This window comes from Caretta caretta, chromosome 16, assembly GCF_965140235.1.
Source record: "Caretta caretta isolate rCarCar2 chromosome 16, rCarCar1.hap1, whole genome shotgun sequence".
Taxonomy (NCBI): Eukaryota; Metazoa; Chordata; order Testudines; family Cheloniidae; genus Caretta; species Caretta caretta.
The window spans coordinates 404,561-422,479 of NC_134221.1; the positions used below are offsets into that span (position 1 = coordinate 404,561).

At 45.5% G+C, this 17,919-nt stretch overlaps 1 protein-coding gene across 2 annotated transcripts in view; it reads right to left on the minus strand.

Annotated features, from left to right (window-relative positions):
- The window catches only part of SLC31A1 (solute carrier family 31 member 1), a 59,926-nt gene that overhangs the window by 37,954 nt on the left and 4,053 nt on the right, over positions 1–17,919 (minus strand). Inside the window, exon 1 of one of the 2 annotated variants that reach the window (XM_048823105.2) lies at positions 8,280–8,349. The exons of the other annotated variant lie outside the window; for it this stretch is intronic. The gene's annotated coding sequence lies outside the window, so the exon portion shown is untranslated. Of the gene's footprint in view, positions 1–8,279; positions 8,350–17,919 lie in introns of those variants that run through there. 2 annotated transcript variants of the gene reach the window in all.

A 17,919-nucleotide genomic window follows, 5' to 3' on the forward strand; every position in this document is an offset into this window, starting at 1 on the left:
GGAGCCCATCTGTATGTTCAATATCAGCTTCAAGATTTTGGCCGAAGTTCTAGCCATCTAACAAGAGCAATGCTTCTCAGACCCACTGTAAGTGGGTCCAACTCCATTAGGGTTCAACCTGCTTAACATGGGTAAAAAGCGGGCCCATGATTTCTTAGGCTCAGTCTACACTAGGAGCACTTCACCAGTACAGGAATACCAGTCTATTATACCAGCAAGGCACTTCTAGTGCGGCAGCTGTTATATTGGCAAAGCAGCACTCTGTACCGCTGCAGGAAAACCACCCTGCATGAGTGAAACAAGCTATACCAGTAAAAGTACAGTTCTGCACCTGTGTTGATACTAGGGGTTTCTGTGGGTCAGGGCTCACACCTCTTCAGACTCAACAGGAGACAGCTATGCCAGCAGAAGTCTCCAACGTAGAGCTGGCCTGGGAGTCAGGTCAGATTCACGGAAAGCCACTTTGGCCCAAACAATACTCATACTTCCTGGAACACAACTCAACATGCACATAAGCAACCCATGGCAGCAATGGTTCTTGGACTGCAGATCATCCTTTGGATTTTCACTCCCACTCCACCGGCTTGGTCTTGGTTCCAAGCTCATTAAAGCTAGTTTTGTTACTGGGCGATAGTGCCCAAAGCTTCTAGTCAGAGGGATTCTCTGCACATAATTCAGCTCAGAGCCACAGAGCACTCGCTGGTCAAGTGGGGAGAGCTGGCCAATCAACCATTACTGGCTCCCCTCCTGTCACCAGTGGAGAAGGACAGAACAGCCAGGAAGGGAAGAGGCAACAATCTCCTCTTCCTCACGTAATTAACTCTTCCCAAAAGAGACAAACTGCATTCAGTAACAGCACTTTCCTAACATTACTCAACCACAGCACAACTGCTGTAGTTGTCACAGAGGTGTTGTGTAATTGAGAGTGAGAACGTGACCATGAGATGGTTGAGTTCAGGATCCTCACAAAAGGAAGAAATGAGAGTAGAAAAATACAGACCCTGGACTTCAGAAAAGCAGACTTTGACTCCCTTAGGGAACTGATGGGCAAGATCCCCTAGGAGGCTAATATGAGGGGGAAACGAGTCCAGGAAAGCTGGCTGTATTTTAAAGAAACCTGATTGAGGGCGTAGGAACAAACCATTCTGATGTGCAGTAAGAATAGCAAATATGGCAGGTGACCAGCTTGGCTTTATAGTGAAATCTTCGGTGAGCTTAAAACACAAAAAGGAAGCTTACAAGAAGTGGAAACTTGGACAGATGAATAGGGAGGAGTATAAAGATATTGCTCGAGCATGCAGGGGTGTAATCAGGAAGATCAAAACACAACTGGAGTTGCAACTAGCAAGGGATGTGAAGGGTAACAAGAAGGGTTTCTACAGGTATGTTAGCAACAAGAAAAAGGTCAGGGAAAGTGTGGGACGCTTACTGAATGGGGGAGGCAACCTCGTGACAGATGATGTGGAAAAAGCTGAAGTACTCAATGCTTTTTTTGCCTCGGTCTTCACAGACAAGGTCAGCTCCCACACTGCTGATCTGAGCAATACAGTATGGGGAGGAGGTGAGCAGCCCTCAGTGGTGAAAGAACAGGTTAAGGACTTTTTAGAGAAGCTGGATATGCACAAGTCTATGGGTCCAGAGCTAATGCATCCGAGGGTGCTGAGGGAATTGGCTGATGTGATTGCAGAGCCATTGGCTATCATCTTTGAAAACTCGTGGCGATCGGCAGAGGTACCGTACGATCGGAAAAAGGCAAATATAGTGCCCATATTTAAAAAAGGGAAAGAGAACCTGGTGAACTACAGACTGGTCAGCCTCACCTCAGTCCCTGGAAAAATCATGGAGCAGGTCCTCAAGGAAACCATTTTGAAACACTTAGAGGCAAGGAAGGTGATCAGGAACAGTCAACATGGATTCACCAAGGGCAAGTCATGCCTAACCAACCTGATTGCCTTCTATAATGAGATAACTGATTCTGTGGATATGGGGAAAGCAGTGGACATGATGTATCTTGACTTTAGCAAAGCTTTTGATATGGTCTCCCACAGTATTCTTGCTCGTAAGTTAAAAAAGTATGGATTGGAGGAATGGATTATAAGGTGGATAGAAAGCTGGCTAGATTGTCAGGCTCAACAGGTAGTGATCAACGGATTGATGTATAGTTGGCAGCCAGTATCAAGCAGAGTGTCCCAGGGGTTGGTCTTGGGGCCGGTTTTGTTCAACATCTTTATTAATGATCTGGATGATGGGATGGATTGCACCCTCAGCAAATTTGCAGATTACACTAAAATGGGGGGAGAGGTAGATATCCTGGAGGGTAGGGGTAGGATACAGAGGGACCTAGACAAATTAGAGGATTGGGCCAAAAGAAATCTGATGAGGTTCAACAAGGACAAGCGCAGAGTCCTGCACTTAGGATGGAAGAATCCAATGCACCGCTACAAGCTGGGGACCGACTGGCTAAGCAGCAGTTCTGCAGAAAAGGACCTGGGGAGTACAGTGGATGAGAAGCTGGATATGAGTCAGCAGTGTGCCCTTGTTGACAAGAAGGCCAACGGCATTTTGGGATGTATAAGTAGGGGCACTGCCAGGAGATTGAGGGAAGTGATTATTCCCCTCTATTCAGCCCTGGAGTACTGTGTCCAGTTTTAGGCCCTCCACTACAGAAAGGATGTGGACAAACTGGAGAGAGTCCAGCAGAGGGCAACAAAAATGATCATGGGGCTGGGGCACATGACTTATGAGGAGAGGCTGAGGGAACTGGGATTGTTTAGTCTGCAGAAGAGCAGAGTGGGGGGGGGGAGATTTGATAACAGCTTTCAACTACCTGAAGGGGGGTTCCAAAGAGGATGGCTCTAGACTGTTCTCAGTGGTGGCAGATGACAGAACAAGGAGCAATGGTCTCAAGTTCCAGTGGGGGAGGTCTAGGTTGGGTATTAGGAAACACTATTTCACTAGGAGGGTGGGGAAGCACTGGAATGGGTTACCTAGGGAGGTGATGGAATCTCCTTCCTTAGAGGTTTTTAAGGCCCGGCTTGATAAAGCCCTGGCTGGGATGATTTAGTTGGTGTTGGTCCTGCTTTGAGCAGAGGTTTGGACTAGATGACCTACTGAGGTCTCTTCCAATCCTAATCATCTTCTTCTATGAATGTGAGTGCTCACAAGACACATTCCATTATGGAAGATGGGTGCATCCCTGGCTATTAGCCAGGATGGTCAGGTATGCAACTCCATGCTCTGGGTGTGCCTAAACCTCTGACTACCAGAATGGGAATGGGAGGACATGGGATGGATCACTAGATAATTGTCCTGTTCCCTCTGAAGCCTCTGGCAGCAGCCACTGCCAGCAGACAGGATACCGGGTTAGATAGATCATTGGTCTGACCCAGTATGGCTGTTCTTATGTTATCAGATGCAAGCCACACTGCGAGAGTTTGAGAATCCCTGCTTAAGCTTTTACACAGGAACCAATGTGGGGGAGGGGTGGAAGGGTTCCACTTTCAGCACTGCTACTGGTTTAGGCCCTGGAATACTCTTCAATTGGTATTCAAGCCAAACCCAGCACTAAAAGTCCTATCCGGCAAGTTACACTAGGTGCTCTCAATCCCTCAGGGGACAGGTTCCTTAGAAAATGAATGGTTTCAGAGTAACAGCCGTGTTAGTCTGTATTCGCAAAAAGAAAAGGAGGACTTGTGGCACCTTAGAGACTAATCAATTTATTTGAGCATGAGCTTTCGTGAGCTACAGCTCACTTCATCGGATGCAACGATGAAGTGAGCTGTAGCTCACGAAAGCTCATGCTCAAATAAATTGGTTAGTCTCTAAGGTGCCACAAGTACTCCTTTTCTTTTTAGAAAATGAATGTTTACCTCATTCTCTATAGAGATACTGTACTTTGCATGTACATCAGAGCAGTTTCCTCTAACATTTTTGTCCTGCCTACAATCATTTAAAATTATTTCAGAATTTTTGACTAACTGAAAATAAATCCGAAATGTGACCCCGTAATAAATACTTGACCAGGGAATATTTTCATCACACTTTGAGAAACAATCTTAAGTGGCACCCAAAGAAGTTAAAATTCAGCCAATACATCCCCAAGATATCAGTGAGGAAAAAAAAACTTCTCCACTTGCAGAAAACTTAAGGTGACTCATCACACCCTACCGCATACACTAGCTGGCCTTGCTCCCTAGCAAGATAACAATATAACCTAGCTCTTATACAGATGAGCAAGTCTTACACAGAGACCATAAAATAAGACAGAGGACACTAAATGTGATGACAACATTAGTTTATCAGTGACCACACTGAGCAAGAACCAAAGGCTGACAAACACAGAACCTCTCCACAAACTGACCCTTGGGGAGTAGATGCAGGAATGGTTCTCTCTTAAGCGGTACATGAGAGAAGCTGGGGTCAAGATTTTCAGAAATTGAAGCCTAAAAATAAGCATCTAAACTGGGTACCTGTATACATGACTTGCTATTTCATCCCCTTCTGAGATCAATGGGAGCTGTTGACTCCTCAGCACCTTTGAGAATCAGGCCACTTGGTTAGGAACCAAAATATAGATTTAGGAGCCTAAATTTAGCCTCCTACTTTTTAAAATCTCAGCCTGGGGTCTCTTGCCATAGAAACCCTCCACAGAGGAACTCCGTGTAACTCACTTAGGGAGTTACCACGGAAAGATGCACCACCTATACTGCACGAAGCATCTGAAGGTCAATTCAAAACATTTTGAGAATTTACAGAACACAAACGGCATCCTACAGGAGTCAATACTCCTTCTGAATTAAGTATTAGAAAACCACACAATTCCTTGTTTATACATATTGGTCTAGATCAGTGATTCTCAAACTAGGGCCGCTGCTTGTTCAGGGAAAGCCCCTGGCAGGCTAGGCCGGTTTGTTTACCTGCTGCGTCCGCAGGTTCAGCCAATCGCGGCTCCCACTGGCCGTGGTTTGCCGCTCCAGGCCAATGGGGGCTGTGAGAAGGGCGGCCAGCACATCCTTCGGCCCGCGCCGCTTCCCGCAGAACCCACTGGCCTTGAGCGGTGAACCGCAGCCAGTGGGAGCCGCGATTGGCCGAACCTGTGGACACGGCAGGTAAACAAACCAGCCTGGCCAGCCAGGGGCTTTCCCTGAACGAGCAGCGGCCCTAGTTTGAGAACCACTGGTCTAGATGGTTCATATAAAATTCTATCTATCCCTGTGATTTCATATTTAACCATTTCAAACCATATTTCAAACATAAGCTCCCAAGCTGCTTTTTAGCATAGTATCCAAGGACTAACTGGCTCATAGTCTCCTTTCCTTTTTGGCATGCATACAATGAAGTGGGCTGTAGCTCACGAAAGCTTATGCTCAAATAAATTTGTTAGTCTCTAAGGTGCCACAAGTACTCATTTTTTTTTTGTGGATACAGACTAACACGGCTGCTACTCTGAAACCTTGCCTTGTTGTATTTCATAGAATCATAGAATATCAGGGTTGGAAGGGACCTCAGGAGGTCATCTAGTCCAACCCCCTGCTCAAAGCAGGACCAATCACCAACTAAATCATCCCAGCCAGGGCTTTGTCAAGCCTGACCTTAGAAATATCTAAGGAAGGAGATTCCACCACCTCTCTAGGTAACGCATTCACCACCCTCCTAGTGAAAAAGTTTTTCCTAACATCCAACCTAAATCTCCCCCACTGCAACTTGAGACCATTACTCCTTGTTCTGTCATCAGCTACCACTGAGAACAGTCTAGATCCATCCTCTTTGGAACCCCCTTTCAGGTAGTTGAAAGCAGCTATCAAATCCCCCCTCATTTTTCTCTTCCGCAAACTAAACAATCCCAGTTCCCTCAGCCTCTCCTCATAAGTCATGTGTTCTAGTCCCCTAATCATTTTTGTTGCCCTCCGCTGGACTCTTTCCAATTTTTCCACATCCTTCTTGTAGTGTGGGGCCCAAAACTGGACATAGTACTCCAGATGAGGCCTCATCAATGCCAAATAGAGGGGAATGATCACATCCCTCGATCTGCTGGCAATGCTCCTACTTATACAGCCCAAAATGCCATTAGCCACCTTGGCAACAAGGGCACACTGTTGACTCATATCCAGCTTCTTGTCCACTGTAACCCCTAGGTCCTTTTCTGCAGAACTGCTGCCGAGCCATTCGGTCCCTAGTCTGTAGTGGTGCATGGAATTCTTCCGTCCTAAGTGCAGGACTCTGCACTTGTCCTTGTTGAACTTCATCAGATTTCTTTTGGCCCAATCCCCTAATTTGTCTAGGGCCCTCTGTATCCTATCTACCTCTCCTCCCAGTTTAGTGTCATCTGCAAACACCATCCTCCAGATCATTTATGAAAATATTGAACAAAACCGGCCCAAGGACCGACCCTTGGGGCACTCCACTTGATACCGGCTGCCAACTAGACATGGAGCCATTTCCCTTAATCTAAAGTAAACAAAAGAAGATAATAAGCCATACGACTGTACTTTGCTCCTTCACTTTATCTCTTAATGTCTATTTAGCAAATGTTTCACAGGTGAGCCTCAGTTCATTGAGATTGGGGTGCAGCTCCTGTACTGACTACACAACTGTGACTTCTGGGGATTACCCATGCACGTAAGGGGTTTTGTCACCACCCACCCTCTAAACTTTGGGGTGCCTTAATGCTATGCTACTGTGGTTCAGCTCTCTGACACCAGTAGCCTGCCCATAAGCACAAGGTCTCCCACTAGCTTCCACCAGCCTTGTTACTCCTTGAAGGGTTACAACCAACAGCTGTTCTGGTCCCAAGTCTCCCCAAATCTACCCACCCAGATTCTTAATTACCAGACAACTCTGACTGTTCCTCTTAGGTTAGTCACCCGGGAAGGCATGAAACCTCTCCACCCCACCCCCCCAGTTATCAGTTCACTTTGGTGCACACACTCCACACAGTTTACACAACAGAGACCCACTTGGAGTATTTAATAGAAAAACCACGGATTCAAAGATGAAATAGTAAGGGAGGACATACGTATACAAGTTACACAGAAAATAAACAAAGACCCAACCCCAGCTTTGACACCTCTACGTTCGATAAATTCTAGGGCTGTCAAGTGATTAAAAAAATTAATTGCGATTAATCATGCGATTAATCATGCTGTTAAATAATAAAATACTGTTTAAATATTTTGGATGTTTTCTACATTTTCAAATATATTGATTTCAATTACAACACAGAATAAAAAGTGTACAGTGCTCACTTTATATTTATTTTTGATTACAAGTATTTGCACTGTAAAAAAAAATACTATTTTTCAATTCACCTAATACAAGTACTGAAGTGCAATCACTTTATCATGAAAGTTGAACTTATAAATGTAGAATTATGTACAAAAAAACTGCATTCAAAAATAAAACAATTGTGACAGGGTCGGGCCAGATGGCTATAGGAGAGTAATAGAAGGCAGATATATTAGCCCCAGGTTAAGTAGGTCCCTTTTCCCTGGGTAAGGTAACAGGGAAGGTTCTAGAACAATCAGGAACCTTCTGGAGACCATTAAGACAGGCTGATTAGAACACCTACAGCCAATCAAGAAGCTGCTATAATCAATTAAGGCAGGCTAATCAGGGCACCTGGGTTTTTAAAAGGGAGCTCACTTCAGTTTGTGGTGTGCGTGTGAGGATCTGGGAGCAAGAGGCACTAGAAGCTGAGAGTGAGAACGCGGACTATTGAAGGACTGAGGTGTACAAGCATTATCAGACACCAGGAGACAAAGTACAACAAGGAAATAGTTTCCATTCATTCATCAAGGAATGGGTGAGAGCCAGGATGACACCCTGGGAGCACTTCCCCATCATCCAGTGCATTTGAGAGTACCAAAACCATTAAGATATTTTTGCCTTTATGGAGTCAAAAACCTATCCCTCAAAAAACTACCATCTTTGTCAACTCACCAAGACAGCAGTTTTCTCCTCTGTGGGGATTGGGAGGGTGGGAAGGGAGATGAGAGAAGATGACAAACAAAATCCTCTGGAAGTGATAATGCCTTTAAAGGGTATTTTAGGTGGGCAAGACAACTTGATCATTCTTACCGATCACTTTTAGGGCTTGGCAAACACAGCACTGGATAGGGAACAATCAGAGACCAACAGAGCAGTTTGCTCCGTGGTCTAAATGAGGACTATCCAGCACATAAAACACCCTATTTCCTTCACCTCCTAAGGTTTGCAACACCCCCATACACCCTCCAAAGGAAGCCAGAGTCACAGCCAGAGAAGCTGTGCTGGGTACTTACTTTCCCAGAGCCAGTTTTCCCATCCACTGTCTCCAGGAGACCCGTCTTCCCCAATACAGCAATCCTTAGATGGATCAAAGTTTTTAAAAGGGCAATTTCACATAATGCTGACAAGCAGAACCCAGATCCATTATCTCTACCTTGTGACTAATTATTAACTACGACTCAGATTTAACTAATACCTTTTCCTACTCCCAGCGCTTTTACTGCTATCTTAGTCCTTACGTTGCCAAACCCCCAGCCTATCCGAAATCAGGTCCATTTAGTCCTAGTAACTTCAGAGAGACTGAGTCACTCTTGGCATATTGGGGGAGGGAGGGTTGGGGGAGGGTGTGGATCATGTTAGCGGCTGGAGGCAGGAAGGATTCAGCACCATTCCATCCGGAGTCAAATAATCCGTCCTCCAAAACACTGATGTTTTCAATTAAACAAAGCCAAAGACTTTGTACTGTGTAAGACACGTAGTTATAACTGGTCCAGCAACAGTTCTGGGGAGGCAGCCTGCTGCAAGCCTAGCTGGCCGCATAAGAGCAGAATCTACATGGGCAATGAGGGGGCTGGGTGGCTGGAGTGAGGCTTCCCTTTCCCCATGGGGTATCTATCACCTCTCTTACAGGTGGATACTATGCTTCCAGAAGCAGCACAGTTCATAGTTTCTTCCCAGCTGGCAGAACGAGGACATCATAGTTCAGGCTTTTAAAATACAATAAGGGGCTGAGGCAAAGCAGGGGGCTGGCCTGTGGGGTGACTGGAGAGGAATGGTCACAACCTAGGGACTCCATTTTCCCCTCTACTTGTAGACGTGGTTGGCACTGAGGCAGGGAGCACAGAAGAGAGGGAGTAGGCAGCACATATGCAGCATGCTCCCATGCGCAAGTGCAAGGGAGAGCCCCTGTGTGGAGCATGATCTCCCAACAGGTTCCCAACTGGAAACCCTGTGGGACATAATGGTGCTTCTTACACTGTGAAATCCCCACCCTCCAGCACATCTATCTCTCCCCACATTTTAGTGTAATCTGCGAACGTCCTGAGGGTGCAATCCATCCCATCATCCAGATCATTAATAAAGACGTTGAACAAAACCTGAGGCACTCCGCTTGATACCGGCTGCCAACTAGACATTGAACCGTTGATCACAACCTGTTGAGTCCGACGATCTAGCCAGCTTTCTATCCACCTTATAGTACATTCATGCAATCCATAATTCTTTAACTTGCTTTAAGAATACTGTGGGAGACCATAACAAAAGCTTTGCTAAAGTCAAGGTATATCACGTTCACCACTTTCCCCATATCCACAGAACCAATTATCTCATCATAGAAGGCAATCAGGTTGGTCAGGCACGACTTGCCCTTGGTGAATCCATGTTGATTGTTCGTGATCACCTTCCTCTCCTCCAAGTGCTTCAAAATGGATTCCTTGAGGACCTGCTCAATGATTTTGCCAGGGACTGAGGTGAGGCTCACAGCTCTATAGTTCCCTGGGTTCTCCTCCTTCCTTTTTTTAAAAACCACGAACACCATATTTGCCTTTTTCCAGTCATCCGGGACCTCCCACAACTACCATGAGTTTTCAGAGATAATGGCTAATTGCTCTGCAATCACATCAGCCAAGTCCCTCAGCACCCTCGAATGCATTAGATCTGGACCCATGGACTTGTGCACGTCCAGCTTTTCTAAATAGTCCTTAACCTGTTCTTTCACCACTGAGGGCTGCTCACCTCCTCCCCATACTGTGCTGCCCAGTGCAGCAGTCTAGGAGCTGACCTAGTCTGTGAAGACCGAGGCAAAAAAAGCATTGAGTACTTCAGCTTTTTCCACATCATCTGTCACTAGGTTGCCTCCCCCATTCAGTAAGGGTGCAACACTTTCCCTGACCTTCTTGTTACTAACACCTGTAGAAACCCTTCTTGTTACCCTTCACATCCCTGCAAGAACCTAAAGTTCGAGAAACATTTCTCAGTTTCTCTAATGCTTATATTTTAAATTCTAGACATTTGTTTCCACCTTTCCTTATGCTATTTTTGGAATCCTTCTTCTCACCTTAAAAGCATCTAACTCATCCCCTCCAATTTCTGGCATTCCTCCTCTCACATCTGAATTCGCTGTAGCCTAGCCTCATTTGCAGACTGCACTAATTCTTCTTGCAATGAGAGCAAACTAAATCTGGAACCCAACGTTATATTAATAGACTTTTCACACTGTGCGAGAACAGTCTTCTAGATTCCACTGCAGGAACACAAAACATGTTGTAGGTTCTTACCAAATTTTTGTTAAAAATATTCCTACAAAAACTGTGCATAAAATCCAGCTTTTAGGAGATATTGCCAAGATAGGTACAGAACCCAGAAGTCACTATAAACAGTCCCTTGGTTTAGCCCTTAAGGGTACATCTACACTGCAATTAAAAATCCACGGTTGGCCCATGCCAGCTGACTCAGGGTCTCAGGCTATGGGGCTGTCTGATTGCAGTGTAAACATTCTGGCTCAGACTGGAACCCATGCTCTAGGACGCAGTAAGGAGGGAGGATCGCAAAGCTCAAGCTGCAGCCTGAGCCTAAACATCTACACAGTAATATTCCTGGGGGAATTCTGCACCAAAAAATGTAAAATTCTGTATACGATATTTTAAAATTCTGCATATTTTATTAATCAAAAAACCACAATATAATCACACCAGTTTCAATTATTATTGTAATTTATTTCAAAATACCTTTCAGCAAGTATGTCTGCAATAAAACAGACAAAAAACTAAGATCCAAGAAATATTTTTAACAAATAGATTCCTTCCTACTCATATTAATACAGAACTTTGAATAATAATAATTCATTTAAACTACAATACAGAAATGTATTTCCCACCCCCCGCATAAGCAGCGAGAAGGCTTGGGGGAGTCAGAGGTAATGGAGGAGCGGAGGGAGAGGGAAGTAATTGCTCGGAAGCAGCCTGAGAGTGAACCTGGAGGGTTGTTGGGTGTGGCTAGGAGAAGTACGGAACAGATTTTTTTGGACGGGAGAGACGGGATTGTTAGTGAGTTGGAGAGCATCCCCCATGCAGACCCTGGCTGATCTGTAGCCTCTCCCACTCAGTCAGACACATCTGCCCCTGTCCCTGTGTATCCCTGCACTCTCCTTTCCCCATCCCTATGTGACCCTGCACCACCATTCCCATTCAGTCCCTGGCTCAATACTATCACCCCATTAGCTCCTGTGCCCCCACCCCAGTCTGCCCCACCTCCCACTAGCCCTTCTGAACTCTAGTGTGTGTGACTCCCCAGCAGCCCCATGTGCTCCACGCTGTCCGTCCCCCCCATATCCTATGCATCCCCACCTGGCTGTGCAGGCAGGGTGCTGTGAGGACTGCAGTCACTGCCCCCTCCCTATCAATGGCTGTCTACCCTCTGTTCTGATGCCACAGCAGCCCCTGGTGGGCAAAAGGTGTAATTGCAACTGGTAGAATCTATTTTCTCTGGTGGGGAGGAGGGGAATTCTGCAGGGGACACAAATTCTGCACATGCATGGTGATACAAAATTACCCTAGGATTAAATTAAACAGCCCGTTAGACCGAGCCCTGAATCAGCCAGCATGGGCCAGCCATGTGGACTAGCATGCTTATATTGTGGTACTTTGACTAATAAAATATGCAGAATTTTTAAAATATTGTGCACAGAATTCCCCCAGGAGTACTATTTGTTGGGGCAAGGGGAGGAGAGATATCTGCTTGTTCCAAACATCTTTGTGTTCATCACACGAATGATCATTTTACCCTAGGTTTGCGCAGAAAGGTGGTAACAGCCAGCTATGTGAAATACGCAGATATGGAGGCAGTGAACACTTAGAGGTAGAGTTTGCACATCAATTCCAGTATCCCCTTAGTATTCTATTAAATTAAAGTCTAATTTAAACCTCATAAAGAGTTTCAGAAGATAATGCACCACAAAGAGGATTACAGGGATGCTAATATGGCTTAAAAGATACTGTGACAAAGTTCCTCCTCTACCTTGGTGGGTCCTGCACTTATTGGCGGATTTGCTCACCTCAGAGATTCATGGCAGCCCTCTGTTTGGCCACTTTCGTAGCTCAAATCTGCTGTTTTACTCGGATAACATCATCACTGGCCAACATGGGGAAAAGGAAGGAGAACAATCCCCACAGTCTCTGCTGGTCCACCTAGTGGGTTGGGGGACAGGCCAGGGACCTTCCCCTCTGGTGGGACCCACAGTGCAGGTCCTGTACAGGTCCTCCTCCTGTATCCAATAGGGGAATGGGGGGAACCCGGGCCCGCCCTCTACTCTGGGTTCCAGCCCAGGGCCCTGTGGATCACAGCTGTCTACAGTGTTTCGTGTAACACCTGTGTGACAGCTACAACTCCCTGGGCTACTTCCCCATGGCCTCCTCCCAACACCTTCTGTATCCTCACCACAGGACCTTCCTCCTGATGCCAGATTGCGTTTGTACTCCTCAGTCCTCCAGCAGCATGCCCTTTCACTCTCAGCTCCTTGTGTGCCCCTCACTGACTGAAGTGAGGTCCTTTTTAAACCAGGTGCCCTGATTAGCCTGCCTTAATTGATTCTAGCAGCTTCTTAATTGACTCTAGGTGTCCTAATTAGCCTGTCTGCCTTAATTGGTTCCAGCAAGTTCCTGATTGTTCTGGAACTGCTCCATTACCTTACCCAGGGGAAAGGGACCCGCTTAACCTGGGGCTAATATATCTGCCTTCTATCACTCTCCTGTAGCCATCTGGCCCGACCCTGTCACAATACATACATAATTTTTAATGAAAAAATAATTGTTATGGCTTGCTCAGTTGCCTCTGAGCCCGAAGTAAATTAAAGTCAAATTGTTTCAAAGTGAATGTAATAAATGCTTCTGAATAGACTTTAATCCCCCTCAAGGTGCCACATTATAGTGCTCCCATAAATTTAATTGTTTGGGGATTATTCATGTCAGAGAAAGCATGGCAAAATAGTTATACCATGGGACTGCAGCATGAACCTGAATGTGTCACTTATCCCCTTTTTACAGATAGGCTAATACTTGTGTGTGCTGACTTTCAAAGTTCATGAAGTGTTTTAATCCTCAAATGAAAGGTGCCCTAGGAGGACATGCATTATTAGTAGTACTAAAGATGCTGTGCTTTATCTCCTTACATTGCTTCATAAATATCTCATATACAAAAGAAATTGGATAGAAAGGGTAAGATTTCCAAAAGCATCTAAGTAACTTAGGAGCCTGAATCCTATTTTCAAAAGTGACTGTGTCACTTCAGAGCCTAAGGAGTTAGACTTGTGAAGAGGTGTGGTTTCTGATTGACAGCGCTGTTCCAGAAAAAGCCCCTACTGTAGACACAGTTAAACTGGCAAAACTGTGTCTTTGTTCATATAGCTTATTTTGCTTGGGCAGGGGAGGGGGGAGCAGGGGGAAGCCATTGGAATAAACTATACGGGCAAAAGCACAATTTTGCCAGGATAAGCTGCATTCACACTAGCAGCACTTTGCCAGTATAAAAACAACAAGGAGTCCGGTGGCACCTTAAAGCCAAACAGATTTATTTGAGCATAAGCTTTTGTGGGTAAAAAACCCACTTCTTCAGATGCATGGAGTGAAAATTACAGACGCAGACATAAATATACTGGCACATGAAGAGAAGGGAGTTACCTCACAAGTGGAGAACCAGTGTTGACAGGGCCAATTCGATCAGGGTGGATGTGGTCCACTCCCATCAATAGATGAGGAGGTGTCAATTCCAAAAGAGACAAAGCTCTGGTCCACTTCCTGGACACTACAGTGCAAATAAGTGATGGTCACATAAACACCACCCTATACCAGAAACCTACTGACTGCTATACATGCCTCCAGCTTCCATCCAGGACACATTGCACAATCCATTGTCTACAGCCAACCCCTAAAATACAACTGAATTTGCTCCAATCCCTCAGACAGAGACAAACACCTACAAGAGCTTTATCAAGCATTCTTAAAACTACAATACCCACCTGGGGAAATAAGGAAACAGATTGACAGAGCGAGACGGGTACCCAGAAATCACCTACTACAGGACAGGCCCCACAAGGAAAACAACAGAACACCACCGGCCATTACATACAGCCCCCAGCTAAAACCTCTCCAGCACACCATCAACAATCTACAACCTATCCTGGAAAATGATCCCTCACTCTCCCAGACCTTGGGAGACAGGCCAGACCTCTCTTACAGACAGCCCCCGAACCTGAAGCAAATACTCACCAGCAACGACACACCACACCACAGAAACACTAACCCAGGAAACAATCCCTGTAGCAAACCTCGTTGTCTACTCTGTCCCCATATCTACCCTAGCGACACCATCAGAGGACCCAAACACATCAGCCACACCATCAGAGGCTCAATCACCTGCATGTCTACTAATGTTATATATACCATCATGTGCCAGCAATGCCCCTCTGCCATGTACACTGGCCAAACCGGACAGTCCCTACGTAAAAGAATAAATGGACACAAATCGGATATCAGGAATGGCAACATACAAAAGCCAGTGGGAGAATACTTCAATCTTCCTGGACATTCTATAACAGATTTGAAAGTAGCTATACTTGAACAAAAAAGCTTCAGAAACAGACTTCAAAGAGAAACTGCAGAACTAAAATTCATTTACAAATTTAACACCATTAACTTGGGCTTGAATAGGGACTAGGAGTAGCTGGCTCATTACAGAAGCAGTTTTGCCTGTCCTGGAATTACACCTCCACATCTATTGTTGGGAGTGGACTACATCCACCCTGATCAAATTGGCCCTGTCAACACTGGTTATCCACTTGTGAGGTAACTCCCTTCTCTTCATGTGTCAGTATATTTATGTCTGCGTCTGTAATTTTCACTCCATGCATCTGAAGAAGTGGGGTTTTTACCCACGAAAGCTTATGCTCAAATAAATCTGTTAGTCTTTAAAGGTGCCTCCGGACTCCTTGTTGTTTTTGCGGATATAGACTAACATGGCTACCCCCTGATACTTTGCCAGTATAGTACACCAGTACAGGTATACCCAGAAGCACGCTCCTAGTGTAGGCATGGTCTCAGTTTCACTTAGCTTAAGAGGCTTCACTGCAAAAAAGGTGTGTTTTTACTAACTCTATATAGAATCCTAGCAGAGGCAAGACTCTAGTTTTTACCTCAATACAGCTGGGTGGGGTAGGGGATACAGTATTGACCTTCACTTGCCACATCAAAATAAAATCTGCCTGTTGCCTTTTCTCCACTAGGATTTTTCATTGAGATAGGGGTTGTGGTATGTGTTTTGTTTGCAGTTAAGATACAGCTTTTATTTATGTCTGTAAAAGATTCAAATGCAATATTCTCCACGGAAACCAGATTACCACTCAACATTTCCCCCTGCCCCTATCCCATAGGAACCTACAATTACACTGGCCTACTGTCTGGATCTTCTTTATCTCTAGTTCTGGATCACTAAAAAAAAAAACAAACAACAAAACACCCATCTAATCCAATGTCAGTTCAGGCCCACTCGTTTGAGGATTACAAAGGATGAATATAAACAAATAACAAGTACGTAGGGACAAAGGATGAATATAAACAAACAACAGAAGTATGTAGGGACAAAATTAGAAAAACCAAGGCACAAAACGAGATCAAACTAGCTAGGGACATAAAAGGAAACAAGAAAACATTCTACAAATACATTAGAAACAAGAAGACGACCAAGGACAGAGTAGGCCCGTTACTCAATGAGAGGGGAAAGACAATAACAGAAAATGTGGAAATGGCAGACATAGAATCACAGAATATCAGGGTTGGAAGGGACCTCAGGAGGTCATCTAGTCCAACCCCCTGCTCAAAGCAGGACCAATCCCCAATTAAATAATCCCAGCCAGGGCTTTGTCAAGCCTGACCTTAAAAACTTCTAAGGAAGAAGATTCTACCACCTCCCTAGGTTACGCATTCCAGTGTTTCACCACCCTCCTAGTGAAAAAGTTTTTCCTAATATCCAACCTAAACCTCCCCCACTGCAACTTGAGACCATTACTCCTTGTCCTGTCCTCTTCCACCACTGAGAATAGTCTAGAACCATCCTCTCTGGAACCACCTCTCAGGTAGTTGAAAGCAGCTATCAAATCCCCCCTCATTCTTCTCTTCTGCAGACTAAACAATCCCAGTTCCCTCAGCCTTTCCTCAGAAGTCATGTGTTCCAGACCCCTAATCATTTTTGTTGCCCTTCGCTGGACTCTTTCCAATTTATCCACATCCTTCTTGTAGTGTGGGGCCCAAAACTGGACACAGTACTCCAGGTGAGGTCTCACCAATGTCGAATAGAGGGGGACAATCACGTCCCTCGATCTGCTCGCTATGCCCCTACTTATACATCCCAAAATGCCATTGGCCTTCTTGGCAACAAGGGCACACTGCTGACTCATATCCAGCTTCTCGTCCACTGTCACCCCAGGTCCTTTTCCACAGAACTGCTGCCTAGCCATTCGGTCCCTAGTCTGTAGCTGTGCATTGGGTTCTTCCGTCCTAAGTGCAGGACCCTGCACTTATCCTTATTGAACCTCATCAGATTTCTTTTGGCCCAATCCTCCAATTTGGCTAGGGCCCTCTGTATCCTATCCCTGCCCTCCAGCGTATCCACCACTCCTCCCAGTTTAGTATCATCCGCAAATTTGCTGAGAGTGCAATCCACACCATCCTCCAGATCGTTAATGAAGATATTGAACAAAACCGGCCCCAGGACCGACCCCTGGGGCACTCCGCTTGATACCGGCTGCCAACTAGACATGGAGCCATTGATCACTACCCGTTGAGCCCGACAATCTAGCCAACTTTCTACCCACCTTATAGTGCATTCATCCAGCTCATACTTCTTTAACTTGCTGACAAGAAAACTGTGGGAGACCGTGTCAAAAGCTTTGCTAAAGTCAAGAAACAATACATCCACTGCTTTCCCTTCATCCACAGAACCAGTAATCTCATCATAGAAGGCGATTAGATTAGTCAGGCATGACCTTCCCTTGGTGAATCCATGCTGACTGTTCCTGATCACTTTCCTCTCATGTAAGTGCTTCAGGATTGATTCCTTGAGGACCTGCTCCATGATTTTTCCGGGGACTGAGGTGAGGCTGACTGGCCTGTAGTTCCCAGGATCCTCCTTCTTCCCTTTTTTAAAGATTGGCACTACATTAGCTTTTTTCCAGTCATCTGGGACTTCCCCCGTTCGCCACGAGTTTTCAAAGATAATGGCCAATGGCTCTGCAATCACAGCCGCCAATTCACTTAGCACTCTCGGATGCAACTCGTCCGGCCCCATGGGACTTGTGCACGTCCAGCTTTCCTAAATAGTCCCTATCCACCTCTTTCTCCACAGAGGGCTGGCCATCTATTCCCCATGTTGTGATGCCCAGCGCAGCAGTCTGGGAGCTGACCTTGTTAGTGAAGACAGAGGCAAAAAAAAGCATTGAGTACATTAGCTTTTTCCACATCCTCTGTCACTAGGTTGCCTCCCTCATTCATTAAGGGGCCCACACATGCTTAATGACTTTTTGTTTTGGTTTTCACCAAGACGACTAGTGGTGATTGGACATCTAACACAGTGAATACCAGTGAAAATGAGGTAGGATCAGAGTCTAAA